Below are 16,819 nucleotides of genomic sequence, written 5' to 3' on the forward strand. Positions count from 1 at the left end.
TACTCCGTAGTTACTCGGTGTCTGACTGATAATCCTCGTCAGTCAGATAATGTTGTGTTTGGTCACAGGGAATCAATGGATACTAAAACTGCTAGTCTTCTTACTCATTCACGACTTTGTTTTTAGAAGATGGCTTATTAAAATGACCAACAATTTCTTTACTTTCGACTTGCGGTCTGTGTACGCGTCGATTTCCGTTGCAGATCGTTTATATAGTTCTGAAATTCAGAATCTAGTAATTCCTAAAGTTCGTCAATCAAACACTTATAATTGGTTTTAGTAAGCAAGAGTACTCATATTACATGTAGAAAAAACGCCCCTTATTTCCCCGACACACACACACACACACACACACACACACACACACACACGGTGATTTATAAATACATTTTCGTTAGTATTCGTGAAGTCATTGTTGATACACAAAATATGTTTACACACACACACACACACACACACACACACGGTGATTTATAAATACATTTTCGTTAGTATTCGTGAAGTCATTGTTGATACACAAAATATGTTTACACACACACACACACACACACACACACACACACACACACACACACACACACATATATATATATATATATATATATATATAGTGTGTAACTTCTTTCCTTACTACGATATAAATAAACCTGAAAGTTGCTCCTAGTTAAAACTGTTACAATTTGTTGATTGCCTGTGACCAGATGTTTTCCATATTCGTAGTCCTTCACCAACATTACATATTCATCATATATATCGAAATGAATTATAATGTGCAAGGCTTATAAGTCACCGGCGTTATGGCAGCGTTATTTTGCCGCTCTACTTTGTAATAACTAATACCAATTATTGACAACTATTTCTTCGACTTCATTTAATGTAGAACGAGAAAGCCATTATGTATATTCCTTATGATTCGTTTCAAGAAATAATTTTTAGTTCAAATTATACTTGTTGCATTTTTACTATAGAAGCATCATGTCGCTACGGTATATTCTACACTCATCGTGACCGCATTGTCAGTACATCGAACAGACGTTAATAATCCATACAACATAAGTAGGATACTATGTTTCTGTTTACGTGACCAGGAAGTTATTTTTTTAAATAAATTGCTACTATAAGTTGAGATACATACTGTCGGTGTGGACGGAATTAGTATTTGAGACTTTCTAAGTCGTTTATAGAATGACAACGCCATATATCATGTAAGGAAGTTTACCTGCATTGCGCATTTTTCATTAGGTGTTCGGCTCCGGCAACATAAAACCTCTCAATGAATGTAAAATTGCTGTATACGGCCCAAATCCGATAAACAAACTGTAGCGATTTGGTCTCAGTAAGCGTGACAAACCGAGTTCCGTAAACTAATACACCAGCTGCGCGGCGTTTTGACAGTGCCACGCCCCACAAATGGCTGTGCGAAGAGGAATCGAACAACCGCCCTCTTAGAGAGAAACCGTGCATAAAGTTCCATCCGCTACCATGAAACTACGAAACTTCGGAAAATGACGTATTAATATATCATTTCTTTCGATCAACTCTTCTGAATAAATCCTAGAAGCTTCTGCTGTTTATGTCGCATCGTGTACTCAACAGCCGTTATTTCCGATGTTAACCATTAAATACTCGTGCTGGTGTAGTCCATACGCCACTTCTCCATTTTTGCATAATCTCTGAAGAAATCGTGTTGTTCAACGCTGGCTACTCACCTATTATTTTACTGAAATTCGCATATTTGCTTGGTATGTTGAACTTATACATTTACTACGTGCTTTTTATTGTGTTTAATTGCTGAACCTTTCTTTGCTGAACTTTTTTTACAAACTAAACTCACTGTATGTCTACACTAATCACAAATAGTCGCACTTATTTAGTGGTAGATGTTAAAGTTCTAATCAGGAGGATCATGTATATTTGTACACAGTACACCAAGCGAGCAATAAAGTAACAAAAAGGAAAGCGACTACTTAAGGGTTAAGAGAAATGGAGTGCAATAGTTCTGCAGCAATTACTCTCTCCTTGAATGTCCGTTAAAAGTAACCTCGCTTAGCATGCCGCGAACCATAAAGCGTTTCACCGTTCCACTTGCTACATTGTTCTTGGTTTATGTACCCGCATTTCACGAGCCCCTTTCACGTTTTTTTCCAGATAACTGCAATCTATGACCTCGACTCTTGGTATATCATCTATCTTCATGTTTTGTTTCATTTAATGTAGCAAAATGCTGGTGCGCTAACTACGGAATATTACATAAGCCAAACGAACTTATCCAGGCATATTTTTCTTAGAAAACTTAAATTTGTTGAAAATGATTCTGACTAACGAAAAACGAACTTTGCTAACTTTATTCCGCTAGGTACCTACGGAGAATGTGCATTGCGACGCGTACCGCTTGTGGCATGGGTATCTTCCGGTACGTGTGTACAGCAGCTGTTTCTTCCTTTTATTTTTAGGATCAGCATATTGATGTAAGGACAGTTTTGCTACCGCACCAGTGAGTTTCTTTGTAGCCTTTTTTTATTTCGTCTTTTCAATCGCCTTTGCGTACAAATATATTGTATAAGGTTTAGCAGCACTTGTATCTCAGCTAACCTTAGTTTGCAAAACGGTCTGGTAGAGTACAAAACAGGACATTTTGTAATTATTTTGGTGTATAGCATACCATTGGAGATCCAGTAATTGTAATCAACTATTGCGTAGCCTACAAATTACGACTACTTTGAATCAAATGTGGAGCTGTAAACTTCACGATGGTTTAGTAGCAATGTAATACTTCCCCCCCTTCCCCTCCCTTCTAGTGTTTTGTGGTTAAAAAGGTATCTAAAACTCAGTATTCATCTATCTAAATTTTGCGTGTGAACGATAAATCAGCTGTTATAAGTAAACCCTGCAAATACTAATTGAAAATAACTTCAATTAAATTGGCTGACTTGTTGTTTACGATAATTTTTGACAGTAATAGACCATAAATAAATACCAAATAAGTTTCAAATGGCTCTGAGCACTATGGGACTCAACTGCTGTGGTCATAAGTCCCCTAGAACTTAGAACTACTTAAACCTAACTAACCTAAGGACATCACACACATCCATGCCCGAGGCAGGATTCGAACCTGCGACCGTAGGGGTCGTGCGGTTCCAGACTGTAGCGCCTTTAACCGCTCGGCCACTTCGGCCGGCAATAAGTTTCACGATAGTCTTGTCTAAAATAAATACTAAAATAAATACACGAACACATTGGCTTCAATGTCACATAACACAGAACACCAGTAATTAAATTTTCAACTCTGATAGAATAAGTACTTTAACATCTATATTGTCGAAGAACTCACTCGTATTTGATACCGTGGGAGATTAGTCACCGGTTTTCATTAAGAGCCATCAACTTTGGAGAATGATTAAAAAAAAAGAAGGAATCTTCAGTCAGGTTAATCGTTTCGAGACTCGACCAATTGCCTATTCAAGTAAGAACAAAAAGTTCGAGAATGTCATACCACATCACCTGACGATAAAACATGACGCGCCAGTGCTTCCTCAGAAAGCATAGAAACAGTGGTAATACGAAACGTTGTATGAATGCGTTCAAGCAACAAAACAGCATTGTCATAAAACAGTGTTATTATCTTCTCTACAATCCTTCATGTATATTGAGAATATTAAGTCACTTTACGTTTTCCTATGACACATTCTCCATTACTTTCGTTTCTGTTGAACATTCACTAGTTCTCGTATCACAGCTCCTCTGTGAAACCATTTTCCGACGCTTTTGATTTAATACCAGAGTAAATAAAAAAGCAGTGTGGCTCCTGTGCCCCAAAAGAAATTAATGGTGAACAGGAGAATTAGTACAGATCATAGGGTGAACTGTCCTCAACTACACAACTCTGCCGTTCAGCATGGTCACCATGCATTTATACACTTCTGCGGCATCGTTAAACAGAGACATCAAAACTAGTTTCGAAATATTCAGTCCCGCGTCGTGACCCATTATTTTAAAAAGCCGGGTTTCACTGCTGATTGTTACCTCTATCACTCTGTCTCCTCGAATCACTTCATCAACACGCCTTCAATTGGCATCTGTGGCAGATGTTGTCGGACGGTCGCTGCGCGGTTTATCTTTAAAATAATGTTTCAGGAAACAAATCCTGAATTTTTCAAACTGGTTTTGATGTCTGTGTTCAACGATGGCCCATGTGTGTACAAAAGAATGGAAGCTGTATTGAACGTTATCATTCTGTAGAGGACTGCTCAGGCTATAGTCTGTAATAATCCTTCCGTTATATGATCGATATTAAATTTGTTAGGATACAGGAGCCACATTACTTCTTGATTCACTCTCGTACTGAGTGCCACTTAAGAGAAGTGCGTACGATAATTCTATTATTGCTGCACTGCACGCTGAATTATACTGGAATTGGTTTGATCAGGTAAACAGCACTTTACAAAAAACGTGTTTCAATTTCTTTTATGTAATTCGGTGTTTATTAACCTTCGAAAACGGGTCACTAAATGTTAAGAAAATTGAGAACACAAACAATGACATCAGATAGAGCATAGTCAAATTGACCTGTTACATGTCTTCGCGTTCGTCTTAAATAACAGTTGAAATTAAGGTGACTGATGAATAATAACTGGCCAGATGAACTGCTAATAGATCGCATGAACAAACGAAAACGCTACCATGAATCGAGTAGCTTTATGGATTAAGTTAGATCAAAGCTGGGTGCGGTGATACATGAACCTGTCCAGCATAATGGTTGAGGTTATAGCATTCAAAAACAATTCTGAGAGTCAGGCCGGGTACCTCGTTGCTTTGAATAACTGCAGTAGTTTTTCGATACCAGAAGCGCCTTTTTTTCACCCATTTATATGTAGTGCTGCATTCAAACTTTAGATACGTAAATAGGACTCTAATGTGTGATGGGTAATTGTACGGTTGGCTTTTCTGTGTGTTGGTTTTAATTTCAGTATACGACTGATCCACGAGGAAGTGAACGAAAGGTTTCGACTTCGCATATGTGCATCAAAAATAATCGTCATTTCTGTCATAGCTAGCATCCACTGCAAGATCGTACTCACGACCTGAGCTAGGATAGGGATGGGGAGCAACTCACGTTAGTTTCGCAGTGGATGACGAAATACTAGTGAGATTTCACGATAATTCGCTCAGGGTATACTTGTCTTGGACTAGTATATGTTCCAGGCCTGTGAAGCCCTGGAGAAAACTAGTTGCTCCATCACCTCTCACAACGAGATTAACAAATGAAAAAGATGTGGTACGATCATTACATGAGACAGCTTTGTGTAAATATGATGGTAGATTCCTTTCAGTTATAACAAGCGCACCTGCAACTCTGTACCCCTTTCTGCAATTTTACAGTTAAATTATGGCTCACCTACAAAACCACCTGTCTTAGTACAATCCAGCATCGCAACCTACTGTAGGCGTTTCATTAGTCGCTCGTTTCATTTTATTATGGACAGGAGGAACGGCTGAGTGCTGCAATTGAGTCCAGAATCCGTATATTGACCTATAACACATGCGTAATGTTCAGGCAGCCTTCATGGCCATGAATCCACAATTCTAGACTACTATAAACACAAGCGAGCTACCCACGGGAAAAGAACGCAAAATGCACGTTTCAAAATCATATTGCAGCCCGTAGGGAAAATCGCTAGATCTATTGAGAGAGAATCAATCGGAAGGAAGTATTAAGTAGTTACTGAGCCATGAAATAATAGAGACGAGAACGGGACATAGGCCGAATGAGCATGTTTCTTACCGCTGACGCGTCGACGTGTTGGTGGCAGGCTGATTTTGCAGAAATGGATGAAAGTGCATGTTGTTACTGCGATCACGGAAATAGCGCACATTTTGTAGAAATTCGACCTGATTCCTGTCGTGAGTTTCCTATACAAGTCTAGCATATGTTGCTACTAAGATGGCTGCAGACTTGCACGCCATTCTTCACGACGTCTAAAAACAACAAATCGCGGCTCTGTACTGCTTCAGAGTGGGGCTTGGGATGTCTCCCCTCTCGGTTATACACACATCAAAAAAAGTTTTGCATCGCCCTGCTTCCCAGAGCTCCTGAAGATAGACGTTGGCTGTGGACATTGTATCACAGACACAGTCCCTTTGACTGTTCAGAGATGTCACTAAACCCGCCGAAAGATGTAAACAACCATGCATGAGCAGCGCCTATTAGGCGGTCCGACAGCCGATCAGTTCCAGTCATTCCACCAGGAAGGGAGTACACGGCTCCTGTTGTATGTGGTTCAACCATGCCTAAACGATCAGTACCGCGGTTCGAAAGCGCTAGCATTGTTACTTTGTGTCAGGAAGGGCTCTCAATAAGGGAAGTGTCCAGGCGTCTCATAGTGAACCAAAGCGATGTTGTTCGGACATGGAGGGGATACAGAGAGACAGGAACTGTCGATGATATGTCTCGCTAAGGTCGCCCAAGGGCTACTACTGCAGTGGATCACCGCTACCTAGAGATTGTGGTTCGGAGGGACCCTGACAGCAACGCCACCATGTCGAATAATGCGCAACACGATCAGGCTGAACGCCTTAGACACTCCAGCGAGTGCAGCAAAGTGGAGGTTCCCCGCTGTTTTGGGGTGGAATTATGTGGGGCCGACGTACGCCGCTGGTGGTCATGGAAGGCGCCGTAACGGCTGTACGATACATCCATCAGTGCCATCCTCTGACCGATAGTGTCACCGTATCAGCAGCATATTGGCGAGGCATTCGTCTTATGGACGACAGTTCGCGCCTCCATAGTACACAGCTTGTGAATGACTTCCTTCAGGATAACGACATCGCTCGACTAGTGGCCAGCATGTTCTCCAGGCATGAACCCTGTCGAACACGGCTGGGATAGATTGAAAAGGGCTGTTTATTGACGACGTGATCCACCAAGCAACCACTCTGAGGGATCTACGCCGAATCGCCGTTGTGAAGTGGGACAATCTGGACCAACAGTGGCTTGATGAACTTCTGGATAGTATGCCACGACAAATACAGGCATGCATCAATGAAAGAGCACGTGCTACTGGGTATTAGAGGTACCGGTGTATAAAGCAATCTGGACCTCCACCTATGACGGTTTCGCTGTATGGTGGTGTTTTTCATGAGCAATAAAAAGGGCGGAAATTATGTTTATATTGATCTCTATTCTAATTTTCTGTGCAGGTTCCGGAACACTCGCAACCGAGGTGATGCAAAATCTTTTTTGATGTGTATATTTCGTTGGCGGAGTGACTACACCAGTAAAACGTATAGTTCCTTGCCGCCAACTTGACCGGGAAGGGATCGCTGACGCCTCAAACTACGTTCCAGTGACGGGCGAGGGTTCTTGGGTCTTAGGTTGGTCGTTCTACAGTGGCGTCCGTCCAGAGCCCACGCAAAAAGAGGTATCCTTCCGTGGAAGCTCTGTGGTGTAGCAATTTTGAGTGAAACGGCTCCTGCCTTTCTGCTCGATGAACACGCTATGTTTGTACTATTCTATTAAATTGATTTCCAGAGATCTAAAAATTGTTTCGATCTTCTCGTTCGTTGATCCTTTTCCTTGGCAAGACGTTGGGCAGCTCGGAGTCTTGGGAAAAATTACTTTTGATAGGAAAATTTGCCTATCGTATTTATCAGCTCAGTAATAATGCACGCAGTCAATCCGTGATTGCTATCGGTTGGTTCGTGATCTCTTCTGCAGTTCGAATCTGTGCTTGGATTTTATATCAACTAAATATTTCTCTTTCATATTAAGGACTGGACAGAACAGTCGTTGGAGTCTCTCCACGTGCGTCAGACATAGAAGTCTCCTTTTCATATTTTCTCCGCTAGTATGAAACTTCCTGGCAGCTTAAAACTGTCTGCCGAACCGAGACTCGAACTCGAGACCTTTGCTTTTCGTGGGCAAGTCGTGAGTCGTGCTTGGGTAGCTCTGTCGGTAGAGCACTTGCCCGCGAAAGGCGAAGGTCCCGAGTTCTAGTCTAGGTCCGCCACACAGTTTTAAGCTCCCAGGAAGTTTCATATAAGCGAACATTCCGCTGCAGAGTGAAAATTTCATTGTGGATACTCTCCGCTAGTCTGTATCCATTATATGTTCTGTCTTCCTTAAAAGCGAAACTGAAATATGTCTCCAGACTGAAACGACGAATAAAAGTTTGTACCAAGGCCGGGATTCGAACATGGGTCTAGGGCTCACTAGGCAGAGGCACTAACTACTACGCCATCCTGGCACTATGGCTTTGCACAACTACACGGACTTCGAGTCCGCCTCAATCCAAATTGCCATTCAGGCCTCAGCCCACTTGGTATTTTTCCTAAACTCGAACAGCGTTGCAGAGGCTCTCCAACTCTGTTGGAATACTACCTCAGCATCAAACGAAACCGGGAGAAATACCAAGTGGGCTGGGGCGCGAATGGGAATTTGCATTGAGGAGGGAAGTTCTAGTCATTGTAGTTGTGAAAAGTCACTGTGCCTGGGTGGCATAGTGGTTCGCGCAACTGCCTAATAAACAGGAAACCCAGGTTCGAATCATGGCACTGGTACAAATTTTGATTCGTCGCTTCAGTCTGCATAAAAGGTCTCAGGAACCATTCACTTGAAACTGAATTAATATATCTGTCGGTTTGGCGAAGCAGGGTGGTGAGTTCAGTTTTCAGAGATCGCCCTCCTCTGCCCGCTCGCAGGGTGCGGCCGTGACGCACATTTTTTATTACGAGTCTGTTATTTAATTTTGCTTGGGAAGCGGTGAGTTGGCGTTAACTGGGTGGGCCGTATTGGCGGGCACCTGTTGTGTGCTAGGATGTGAGCAGCGGCGGTCCCCTGCTTTCTACTGAGCGCTAACGATCCGCGCCCGGAGCTGGCAGTGGCGTTTCTTGCTGTGCACGGGAGCGGACGGTTGCAGACCGCCAGCCGCCGGCATTAAGGGGGCAATTCAGCGGCGCGCTGCTTTCTTGTCGCCGGCGGGGGGCGCCGCTGCGGCGGTTACGTCCCGGTAGGTGGGAGGACTGCAGCGGCTGCACTCTGGAGGCTTCTGCACTCGCAGCTGCACGCTTACTGGAGCTTTTAATGCAAGCATGCTTGAGCATCTCTAGGGCGGATCTGAAAATGCATCCACAATGGCCAACAATCTGTTGAGTCAGCTTGGGTACCAGTGCTGTGCAGGCTTATACAAGCAAACGTCAGTTACGACGTTGCACTATGTCGGACGCGGAAATGAAGCGCGAAGTGACGAAATTGTCAAAACTACACATGTCCATGGAACATTAAATGGAAAGCCTAATACGATAAGGCGTAAGAGGAAACTGTTTCTAATTGAGTGTACGAGGCATGTTCAGAAAGTAAGTGTGCTAGACTTTTATGTATTTTTTTAGGAAAAGTTTATTTGAAAAAAGTTGCAGGGTATTGTTGATACAGTTGTTGACTATTTTTCCGCCCTGCCATCCCGTTCAGTGCTTGCGGTGAGCCTTGGCACAAGCTTCTTTATGCCCAAGTCGAAGAACTCTACCGCCAGCTCCTCCTCCCTGTTCAGCAGTTGAGCAGTTAAACAGAGAACCGACTCGTGGCGATAATATATTAGACCTTCTGGTGAGAAAAAGGCCCGAACTATTTGAAACAGTTGACGCAGAACGAGGAATCGGCGATCATAAAGCGGTTACTGCATCGATGATTTCAGCCGTAAATAGAAATATTAAAAAAGGTGGGAAGATTTTTCTGTTTAGCAAAAGTGACAAAAAGCAGATTTCAGAGTACCTGACGGCTCAACACAAAAGTTTTGTCTCAAGTACAGATAGTTTTGAGGATCAGTGGACAAAGTTCAAAACCATCGTACAATATGCGTTAGATGAGTATGTACCAAAGAAGATCGTAAGAGATGGAAAACAGCCACCGCGGTACAACAACCGAGTTAGAAAACTGCTGCGGAAGCAAAGGGAACTTCACAGCAAACGTAAACATATACAAAGCCTTGCGGACAAACAAAAATTGCGCGAAGCGACATGTAGTGTGAGTAGGGCTATGCGAGGGGCGTTCAATGAATTCGAAAGTAAAGTTCTATGTACTTACTTGGCAGAAAATCCTAAGAAATTTTGGTCTTATATCAAAGCGGTAGGTGGATCAAAACAAAATGTCCAGACACTCTGTGACCAAAATGGTACTGAAACAGAGGATGACAGATGGCTCTGAGCACTATGGGACTCAACTGCTGTGGTCATAAGTCCCCTAGAACTTAGAACTACTTAAACCTAACTAACCTAAGGACAGCACACAACACCCAGCCATCACGAGGCAGAGAAAATCCCTGACCCCGCCGGGAATCGAACCCGGGAACCCGGGCGTGGGAAGCGAGAACGCTACCGCACGACCACGAGATGCGCCATGACAAACTAAAAGCCGAAATACTAAATGTCTTTTTCCAAAGCTGTTTCACAGAGGAAGACTGCACTGTAGTTCCTTCTCTAGATTGTCGCACAGATGACAAAATGGTAGATATCGAAATAGACGACAGAGGGATAGAGAAACAATTAAAATCGCTCAAAAGAGTTCAATTTTACACAGAGTACGCGAAGGAACTTGCCCCCCTTCTTGCAGCGGTGTAAGGGCACAGGTCATCTCCGTTTTCAAGAAGGGACGTCGAACAGATGTGCAGAACTATAGACCTATATCTCTAACGTCGATCAGTTGTAGAATTTTGGAACACGTATTATGTTCGAGTATAATGACTTTCCTGGAGACGAGAAATCTACTCTGTAGGAATCAGCATGGGTTTCGAAAAAGACGGTCGTGTGAAACCCAGCTCGCGCTATTCGTCCACGAGACTCAGAGGGCCATAGACACGGGTTCACAGGTAGATGCCGTGTTTCTTGACTTCCGCAAGGCGTTCGATACAGTTCCCCACAGTCGTTTATTGAACAAAGTAAGAGCATATAGTCTATCAGACCAATTGTGTGATTGGATTGAAGAGTTCCTAGATAACAGAACACAGCATGTTTATTCTCAATAGAGAGAAGTCTTCCGAAGTAAGAGTGATTTCAGGTGTGCCGCAGGAGAGTGTCATAGGACCGTTGCTATTCACAACATACATAAATGACCTTGTGGATGACATCGGAAGTTCACTGAGGCTTTTTGCGGCTGATGCTGTAGTATATCGATAGGTTGTAACAATGGAAAATTGTACTGAAATGCAGGAGGATCTGCAGCGAATTGACGCATGGTGCAGGGAATGGCAATTGAATCTCAATGTAGACAAGTGTAATATGCTGCGAATACATAGAAAGAAAGATCCTCTACCATTTAGCTACAATATAGCAGGTCAGCAACTGGAAGCAGTTAATTCCATAAATTATGTGGGAGTATTCATTAGGAGTGATTTAAAATGGAATGATCATATAAAGTTGATCGTCGGTAATGCAGGTGCCAGACTGAGATTCATTGGAAGAATCCTAAGGAAATGCAATCGGGAAACAAAGGAAGTAGGTTACAGTACGCTTGTTCGCCCACTGCTTGAATACTGCTCAGCAGTGTGGGATCCGTACCAGATAGGGTTGATAAAAGGGATAGAGAAGATCCAACGGAGAGCAGCGCGCTTCGTTACGAGATCATTTAGTAATCGCGAAAGCGTTACGGGGATGATAGATAAACTCCAGTCGAAGACTCTGCAGGAGAGACACTCAGTAGCTCGGTACGGGCTTTTGTTGAAGTTTCGAGAACATACCTTCACCGAAGAGTCAAGCAGTATATTGCTCCCTCCTACATATATCTCGCGAAGAGTCCATGAGGATAAAATCAGAGACATTAGAGCCCAAACAGAGGCATACCGACAATCCTCCTTTCCACGAACAATACGAGACTGGAATAGAAGGGAGAATCGAAAGAGGTACTCAAAGTACCCTCCGCCACACACCGTCAGGTGGCTTGCGGAGTATGGATGTAGATGTAGATGTTAGCAGACACCACGATGTAGATGAAGTATTTCATTTTAAAAAGGTTTAACCTCACAAACACAAAAGTGGAGTTGCATTTTATAGTAATCCGCTCTTCCATTGAAAATAGTCGCTCAGGACGACCAACGACCTGTAAGGCCAAAGAGATTGTCGCAGATGTTCACAATACCGTACTAAATAGTCGGTATTGAAATGAAAGCGAGCTCTCCTGGCACTGCAAAAATTTCTATGTGCCATGCCCACCATATTTCGCATCAACTTTTGAATATCACACAGCTTTCCCACCTGTGCGTATCTTGCTTGTTCGCGAATGACCAAGACACATTCGAATGAGCATTACTCAACGACTGTTAGTTGTCATTAAACGCGAACCACGTGAATTTCTGCAAAGCTTCGTAACATTGGACGAAACCTGTATTCAGCGTTACACATTATAGACGAAGGAGCAATCTAAAGCATGGGTAGTAAAAGGAAAGAGCGCACTGAAGAATGAAAGAATGCGTTCATATTCAGGAATGGCCACTGCTGCTGATTTCTGAGATTGTCAGAGTGCCATCAGAAGGGCACCAACATCACCTGGTGGCATCAGGTTCTCGACTGGAAAAGATAGAAAGAAAGAAAGACTGTATTCAGACTAAATTTCCATCTTTTTTATCAGAAGGCAACAGACATAGCCCTGGTTTAGGAAGTCTTATCAAAACCAAGACCGATTTCGCGACAAATTCAGATGCATCCTCAGGTGATCTAAACAGGGATTAGAAAGGAACTACTTCACAATTATTTTCCTTTTACACTGGCTTAGTAATATTATGTTAAGGAGTAGAATAGTCCTATAAGTTAGATAGTTACATAAATTGTGCAAGCAACATTATTTTACACTGTCGCGAAGCATCTCCCCATCCTTCACGTCACTGACATTAAAATCCGCTTGAAGTACTTGTCAAACTGATAACAAGGGGTTATCCCGAAAACTGCACCACCACCTCTTTCATGCTTTGCCGTTCGGTGTAGTAGTCCCATTTTTTCCAGCGCCATCTCCGTGGGTTTTCTGATACCACGGCCAACGCATTTTTCGTCGTGGCTGCTTGCACAGGGCTCTAGCTAGTTCAGTGTTCTTTATGGCCGTGCCATATCAACTCCACGTACGGTGCGTTTTTATTGGTGCTTGTATACGTTTTCGCACACTTTGCAGGGCTTATCTTACTTTCTCCGCACCAAACACTACTTTTGTTTCAGCGGCACTCACTTTTCATCAAATTGACAACCGCTTCTAGCGGTTTTTAATTTATTAATGAGGTGAAGGACGGGGAGAGGCTTCAGGACAGCGCAAAATAATGTTGTGGACACTACTTCTGTAAGCACCTACTGTACAGGACTATTCTACACCCTATTACAATATTTACTAAACCAATGTAAAAAGAAACAACTATTTTAAAATGCTTCCTTTGTAACTCCTTTTTTAGAACACCCGAGGGTGCGCTTAAATATGGCGTGAAACCGGTCGTGGTTCTAATATATACATAAAACTTTATACAGCCAGGACGATGCTTTCTGCCTTCTTAGAAAAATGTGGACATTTGGCTGTGGTTGCCCGGAATTCAAAATAATATGTACTAAATTTCTATCCTCGCGAAAAAGTTCTCTTCCAAAATGATTTGCGTTTGCTCACACTTATCTTGGGTTGTCGCAATAAAACTAGCTTCGCTTCAAAGTGCTTCCATTTTATACAAATTTAAAAATCTTATTCTACTGAGAACATTATAAAGCAGAGTAGTCACTGGTCCAAATGAAATGATTTACGAAACGACTAAGTCAAAATTACATAACAAAAAGTCATCTCAAATCTAGTATTCTTTTTTCTTTGTCAAACCGAAAACTACTCTAACGTCCTACGTAAGTACGTTGAAAGCAACTGTTCGGCGCAACGTTTACTGCAACTGCTAACGTGAAAGTTAAGACCCGCTCCAGGAGAGAAAGGGAGAAAGGCTGTGAAACAATGCTTGAAGTGGCCATGCTGAGCAGGGCTGAATGGAAGCCTGAAGTAGCTGAGGGGGCTACGCGCGTAGTGACAAGCTTGACAAGCATACATGTTAAAGCATTTTGCGCAGGCAAGCACAAATACCTTTTGCACCACACAGTCCAAGCAGACATTTAAAAGTGTCTGACTGTGGCTTGACAATGTCGAGCCCCGGCGACAACGACAGGCTCGCTTCGCCCTTGTGATGGGAGGGATGGAGGAGGGGGGGGGGAGAAATGGAAGAAGAGGAAACATGATATGTGGTGTAAATATGAATTCATATGACTAGCCTAATTATCACTGGATGAACGAAGACATATACTTGAACGTCTACTTGAACCTTCTGCCACTCGTACATAGACTGATTAAAACGCAGTTTGCAAACCTTCTGCCACTCGTAGATAGAGTAAACTGCAGTTTGCAATCACTAGAGGAGCCACACGAAGACGAAGTGTAATGCAATTTATCGCGAGCCGAAGGAGTTGTAAATTCTCAAATACATGTCTATGATACTAAGAGTGTTGGCTTGTGCAGGGTGCACCACATTAACGGCAAAAACTGAGACGGGTGAAAACATTCCACAACAAAAGCAAAAACGTTCCAGTAAACGCGAGTTTGTAAAGTAGCAGTTTGCCAATGTGTGAGCACGGCCCCGCCATTGACTATAATATGAAATATTATTGTACTTCGTAGATATGTGTTTGAAAAGCAAACTTTCCGACTAAGTCCCCTTTTAATTGGTCACACATTTCACTCATGGCCTACCTTAACAATAAATACAGCACTACTTCAGCAAGTTACATTTAACAATTTACTGTACTCTCGTACTTGTTAAAGACGCTGTTCCACATGTCTTCCTCGCACTTTGATGCAGTACTGCACTCGTTCCTGCGAAAAAATACACATTCTTTCTAAAACCTTCAGATCACGTCGTAAATCTTAACAGGACAACTATTCGCTTCCAGTTCAACTCTATCAACGGGATTTTAGTACGCATAACTTCTGAGATGAGCCCAGACAGGAAAGTCCAGAGGATTAAGTTTAGGTGATCTTTGAGGCGAAGCAACAGGCTCTGGTCTGTCCGTCTTGCACCGTACTGGCGCGTTAGATGTAGTCTCGTGTCAGCGCCAAAATGTGGTGGTACCATATCGTGCATGTAATGTACCACATACCCCAAATAAGGACGATAGCTGGAATATGAGCCAAATTAAATAGGGATTAAGAGTGTATTTCCTTAGGATTCTTCCAATGAGTCTGTCTGGCATCTGCTTTACCGACGATCAACTTTATATGATCATTCCATTTTAAATCACTCCTAATGCGTACCCCCTGATAATTTATGGAATTAACTGCTTCCAGTTGCTGACCTGCTATATTGTAGCTAAATGATAAGGGATCTTTCTTTCAATGTATTCGCAGCACATTACACTTGCCTACATTGAGATTCAATTGCCATTCCCTGCACCATGCGTCAATTCGCTGCAGATACTCCTACATTTCAGTTCAATTTTCCATTGTGACCACTTCTCGATATACTACAGCATCATCCGCAAAAAAGCCTCAGTGAACTTCCGATATTATCCACCACTCGTTATTCAGTTTTATCCAGAGGGGACGGGGCGGGGTGAGAGAGAGAGAGAGAGAGAGAGAGAGAGAGAGAGAGAGAGAGAGAGAGAGAGAGAGAGAAGCGAAAAGTGTATTGAAGATTTTAAAAATATTTTATTTGCAAGAGAGATTTCATACAAAAGAAAAACTACAGATCATGGATTCAAATGTACTTCTTTAGGCTTTAGAGAGAGAGAGAGAGAGAGAGAGAAGCGAAAAGTGTATTGCAGATTTTAAAAATATTTTATTTGCAAGAGATTTCATACAAAAGAAAAACTACAGATCATGGATTCAAATGTACTTTTTTAGGATTTTTCCAGTAAGTGTCAGTCTTATATCCCCTTTCCTCATATCTGGTTTTATGTGATCGGTCATTCACTCATTCAGGCGCGCATCGTGTTCCGTAAATCCAACCCTGAAGGTGAGCTTCTGGGATGTGGAATGGGTGAAGTACATATTAACATAAGAAGCAACCGCTGGCGCTTCTTCTATAAGGTAGGGCTATACTAAAAACAAATTATGAGTAGCGCTAATTTACTCAAACTGATAGTTATGGGTAATTTCTTCTAGATTACTTTATATTTTTATGTAGTGAGAAAGATGTACTTTTGAAAGGGGGGAAGAAAGCCACTTGCCCGTCCCGTATATTACTCAGCTGATTTTTCTGTCTAATACATAAAACAAAAAAAATATGTAACTTTGTATGGACTAGTATCAGCTGTCTATGTAGTGTTAAAATCTGGATTTGTCTAATAATTGTATTAAAGTTACGGGAATTTACATTCTTGAGTTCACGTATTCCGATAAATCATAGTTGTTTCCGTAATCCGTCCCGCCATATATTCGTATTTATTTGCGGTTGTGACTGCAGAATTTGATCCGTTAAACCGAACTTAAAAAATAGATTTTTTTTATCTACTTGCGAGCAATACGTTAAAATTTCTTCTGTTTGTCAGTACTATCTTAATCAGCAACAGGTCCCTCTGTACATTTTTCAACAGTTTCGTAATGATGATACCTCCATGAATGCATGGCAGGTTTCATATTTTTCGGACGACTTAAGAGAGCTCTGCTGTGAAAATATATGCCAAATTTTTCTCTTTAAAACTGTACTTCACTCACTAAAAAGTTACATTATCTCTGCATTTGGTACAGTCGTTTTGCTGTCAAATATGTGAGGAATATTTTGACTTATCTCAATGATAAGAATGGACGATTAGTAAAGCGAGTCACTTTATATACATG

At 42.1% G+C, this 16,819-nt stretch overlaps 1 protein-coding gene across 2 annotated transcripts in view; it reads left to right on the forward strand.

Moving 5' to 3' along the window:
• LOC126187688 (WD repeat-containing protein 47) overlaps positions 1-16,819 on the forward strand; it is a 676,574-nt gene that overhangs the window by 244,786 nt on the left and 414,969 nt on the right. The window lies entirely within an intron of this gene.

Source organism: Schistocerca cancellata, chromosome 5 (assembly GCF_023864275.1).
Source record: "Schistocerca cancellata isolate TAMUIC-IGC-003103 chromosome 5, iqSchCanc2.1, whole genome shotgun sequence".
Lineage (NCBI taxonomy): Eukaryota > Metazoa > Arthropoda > Insecta > Orthoptera > Acrididae > Schistocerca > Schistocerca cancellata.